Source organism: Myotis davidii, unplaced genomic scaffold (assembly GCF_000327345.1).
Source record: "Myotis davidii unplaced genomic scaffold, ASM32734v1 scaffold198, whole genome shotgun sequence".
In the NCBI taxonomy this organism is placed as follows: Eukaryota; Metazoa; Chordata; class Mammalia; order Chiroptera; family Vespertilionidae; genus Myotis; species Myotis davidii.
Window position 1 is genome coordinate 653,210 of NW_006291485.1, and position 4,950 is coordinate 658,159.

At 46.8% G+C, this 4,950-nt stretch overlaps 1 protein-coding gene across 4 annotated transcripts in view; it reads left to right on the plus strand.

The window, feature by feature from the left end:
• The first annotated feature begins 594 nt into the window (after window positions 1–594).
• The window catches only part of STMN4 (stathmin 4), a 23,593-nt gene continuing 19,237 nt past the window's right edge, over window positions 595–4,950 (plus strand). For 2 of the 4 annotated variants that reach the window (XM_006764766.2, XM_006764769.2), the window contains exon 1: window positions 596–696. The gene's annotated coding sequence lies outside the window, so the exon portion shown is untranslated. Of the gene's footprint in view, window positions 697–4,950 lie in introns of all 4 variants that reach the window. The other 2 variants (XM_006764767.2, XM_006764768.2) reach the window with 2 other exon arrangements.

Sequence of the window (4,950 nt, forward strand, 5' to 3'; positions counted from 1 at the left end):
ACCCGCTCCGGTCAAATAGCCACAGCACAGGAGCGGCCAACAGCACAGCGAGGTGGGGAGAGGGATGCCCTCTTCTCCTGGGACACCCCCGTACTGCACCTTCCCCACCCCCACAGTCTGAGGCACCTGCAGCCCCTCCTTGCCTTCTGAGTCCCTATGCAAACCCACCAGGCCTCCTGACCAAGATGGAAACCCCGCACCAAGCCCTCCGGGAAGCTATTTTTAGGAGTCATCTGTGCTTTCTGACTTCTCTGGATTCCATAGTCTCCCACCCCCAGATCTGAAAGAGCTAACGATTCTGGAAATCACTCATCATCCCCCCCTCTCCAGGTGCCGCCGCTCAGCCTGCAAGCTGTGCCTTCACCCCCACCTTCCCGTACCACTCCCTCTTTCTTTCTTCATCCCCACCCTCACCCCGCTGGTCCCCCCACTCTACAGGCTGCATGGCAAGCAGGCTATTTGTCTGACATCATCTTCCACTCCCTGGCCTGCTAAGAGTTACTCACTCAGGCAATCCCTGCTCCGCCGCCGGAGGAAACTGTCCAATTGCCAAGCAACCCACTGTTGGCCAATCAGAGAGCTCGGAGGTGATGTCATGGCGAGAGCCGAGCAGTGGTGCTGATGTGGAGAGGAGCCCAGGGTACCACTAATTGAGGGAGTGAGGAAGGGAGCAGCTCGCTTCTAACCGGACTGCAGGTAAGTAGAAATGGAATGCAAATTATGCGAGGCTCTTCAGATAAAAGGAAAAGGACACCGGCCGCTTCAAAGAGGAGAAGCAGCAGGGGGTCTGGCACCTATTGTGTTGCCTTTTGGTTTCACGCCATCAATTAAACTTTGTCAAACCCCGGGGGGAATTGGGTGAGGGGAAAAGAATGGTCTCTGCAGAGGGGAGAGGGTGGGCCGCCGGCGTTCCTCCCCTTCCAGAGCTCAGGAGAGAGAGGGTGGGCGGGAACGGCCTGGGTCAGATGCCCACGGTGAGGTTTTTTTCCTGCATCAAGATGTGTTGGGGCTGGGGAGAACGGTCCTGCTCCGCGTCTGGCTTCCCTGGAGCGGCCTCTGACCCCAGACCCTTTCAGGCTAGAAGCTGCTCTGTGTTCTGCATTTCTTTTCTCAGCCCCAGCTTTTCTCCTCTCCCTTTCCCTTTGTATCACCCGTTCTTCATCCTCTATCGGCACCAAGTTACTTTTTTCTCTTGCTTCTAAGGATGCAATGAGATCACCACCTCTTCCCCGCCCCGCCCCGTCCCGCCCCGCCCCGAGGTCAACCTGATCCTACCTGGGCAGGGTGGCTGGCTGTGAGGCTGCAAACTGCCACGCCCTGGTCCCTGCCTGTGGCCCAGCCAGCCCACGCCGCCTTCAGCCCAACCCCCTCGCCTGTGGCTGAGGCACAGCCCTCTTCTCACGCAGGACCCCGGGCGTGGATGTCCAGCGGCCGGCTATCCCCACGCGGTGGTGCTGTTTTGGTTTTATTCCTCCCGGGAAGACACCGTCCGGTGTGGAGCAGTCCCATTGTCCTGGAAAAGGGCAGGTCTCCACAGCCCCTGGTGGGGGCTCGGGCCGCCCATGTCTGCACATCGGGGCAGGGATACCCTGTGTTTCAAGACCAAGAGAATAGCAGGAGGCTGGCCAGCGGTGGCTGCGGGAGTCCTGCGGGGAGGCGGGGAGGTTGAGAGGGAAGGTGGGGGAATCTGTGTCTCCTGAGGCTGAGGCCCCTCGAGGGGGAGGAAACCCCTCCCACAGGCAGGGAGTCAGGGTGCCGGGGAGTGAGATCATCTGTCAGATGAGGAAGTAATCACAGTGCCGGAGGAGCAGCGAGGAGGCAGAGGCGAGAGGTCTGATCAGCGCAGCTGAGTCTCTCAGAGAGCCCGCTCTAGCCTCTAGGGCAGCGGTTGCATATCAGATATTTACATTACGATTCACAACAGTAGCAACATTACAGTTATGAAGTAGCAACGAAAATAATTTTATGGTTAGGTCACAACATGAGGAACTGTATTTAAAGGGTCAGAAGGTTGAGAACCACTGCTCTAGGGCCAGCCAACTCCCCTCTCCTCAGCTGCCCCTAGGCCCTCACCTTGCTTTCTGGAACTATTCCTTCCCTTCTCCTGGAAGCCCACTCATCCTCACCAGCGCCTGCGCACCTGTCCGTGGGTCCCAGCCTTTCTGGGACAGGTTTGCAGTGGGTGAGACTCTTTCATCGCTAGATGGATCCACCATAGAGCATGGTAGGGAGTGAGTTCCCCAACACAAAAAGCACTCAGGCAGAAATTGGATTTCCACCCAGCAGGGTGGCTATAGCGATTTCTGCGTTGTGTTGGAGACTGGTCTAGATTAATGTTTTTCAAACTGTAGATTGAGACCCATTAGTGGATTGTGAAATTGATTTGTGGATTATAACTGATTTTTTAAAAATGAAATGGGATAAAATTGTGTAAAAATAAGTCAGAACACATTCTATATAGTAGTGTAAATAATGTTTCCTATACCATTTGCTAGTTATATATTTTCAGTTATATATATTTATAAATATAAGTAAATATAAATTATATACTTATGGTTGTATTTCAGTTATATATACATCTATGTGTACATCTGTCTATACATATGTGTATGTATCAGTGACTATATATATGCACTGACATATATATACTTGTATACATATATGCACTGATATATGTATGATATATTTACACACATGTATATATCAATAGCATGACATATACATACTGGATCATGATATAAATGCAATTCCTTATTATGGATCCCAGTAAGAAAAAGGTTTGAGAAACATTGGGCTGAGGGACCTCTAATTCCTTTTTCTAACTATAAGATTGTAACCCTATTGATAACTCCTACTAGACCATAATCTTCTTTTTTAATGTTTAAGCATGGTAAAATACACATAATGTGAAATTTACCATTTTAATCATTTGTAAGTGTTCAGTTCAGTAGCATTAAGTACATTCACATTGTTGTGCAGCCATCATCACCAATCATCTTCAGAACTTTTTCATCTTTTCAAACTAAAACTTTGTCCCCATTAAACAATAACTGCCTATTCCCCCCCCCCAACCCACGCCCATGGCAACCGTCATTCTATATTCTGTCATGTAAGTGGGGTCACACAATATTTGTCTTTTTGTGACTGGCTTATTTTGCTTAACATAATGTCCTCAAGGTCCACGCATGTTGCAGGCTGAATTTCTTGCAAGGAGAACTGTCTTATTCATGTGCCCTTATTCCCAGGTACAAAATAAGGACCCAAAGGTCCAACTAAATCCAAGTATTTTTTAACTAGAAAAAACTCCATCTTTAGGGAGATACTTTTTTCTAAGGATCCATCAAAGTGAAAGAAATCTTGGGTCCTGAGCAAACTGTTGAGGGGACATACTATTGGTCTTGGAGTAACGGGAGTGTCTTCCATTTTTGCTTAATATCTAGATTTCATTTGGCTTCATAAAAGAAATCGAAGAGCCCAACCGGTGTGGCTCAGTGGTTGAGTGTTGACCTATGAACCAGGAGGTCACGGGTCGATTCCCAGTCAGGGCACATGCCCAGGTTTTGGGCTGGATCCCAAATAGAGGGTGTACAGGAGGCAGCCAATCAATGATTCCCTCTCATCATTGATGTTTCTATCTCTCTCTCCCTCTCCCTTCTTCTCTGAAATCAATAAAAATATATTAAATTTTAAAAAAAGAAATCCAAAAGCCAAGTGGGGTTGGCTGCCTTCTTTCATTCAACCAGGCCATTGGAACCACGTTCCCTCTATGGGGCAGAGATGGGATGACTGATAAGATTTAAAATAGAGCAACAAAGCCTGATGAACCGAGATCCAGAGAGAAAGGCAGGAGGGGGAGAGAGAGAGAGAGAGAGAGAGAGAGAGAGAGAGAGAGAGAGAGTCTACATTAACCCAACAATATAGAAAAAAGAGTAAAATTCAGATCTTTTATGGTCTTGATTTTAAATAATTGGATATTTTAAAAAAATAAAGATCATAACCAAAGAAAGGTTTACATTTCCTGGACCCCTAAGATCTTCTCCCTGGATATTTTATATTATTTTCAACTTACCTGGAGATTCCCATTTGGAGGCATAGGATTCCCAGATATTTTGAAGTCACGGATGGTTAGAAATGAGACTTTTTTTTTGCAGGGGGATGGAAATTATAAAATATGCAAAATGTAATTTTCATAATTCCCTGTAATTTTTATTTTAAAATTTTTATAAGAACCAAACTTTCTTCTCTCTCTCTCTCTCTCTCTCTCTCTCTCTCTCAGCTTGGGAAATAAACATTCATCATGTACAATTCAGTGTGCTCATAAAGTGAGAATTTGCTATATTTAGAGATGTGATAGTCTGGAAAAGGTTACTTTTTCTACTTTTCTTTGGGGAGGAATAAAGACCAAAAAATTATCTTCTGCTGTTTAAAAAAGCATTTTTGGGGTTGTTTATTTATTTATTTATTTTATTATTATTTGCATTTTTAATCCCACTAGAAAGACAGAAAGACAGATGTGGTTATATTAACCCTGCCCCATATACCCCACTCCATTTCCCCCACCAAAGCTCACTGCCTTTTTCATCAATTAAAACTGACAGCCAGCCCTAACTGGTTTGGCTCAGTGGGTAGAGCATCAGCTTGTGGACTCAAGGGTCCCAGGTTCGATTCCGGTCAAGGGCATGTACCTTGGTTGTGGGCACATCCCCAATAGTGGGTGTGGAAGAGGCAGCTGATCGATATTTCTCTCTCATCGATGTTTCTAACTCTCTATCTCTCTCCCTTCCTCTCTGTAAAAAATCAATAGAATATATTTTTAAAAATCCAACTGACAGCCAGCCCTAGCCCGTTTGGCTCAGTGGATAGAGCGTCAGCCTGCTGACCCAAGAGTCACGGGTTCAATTCCTGTGAAGGGCATGTACCTTGGTTGCAAGCTCATCCTGGCTCCGCCCC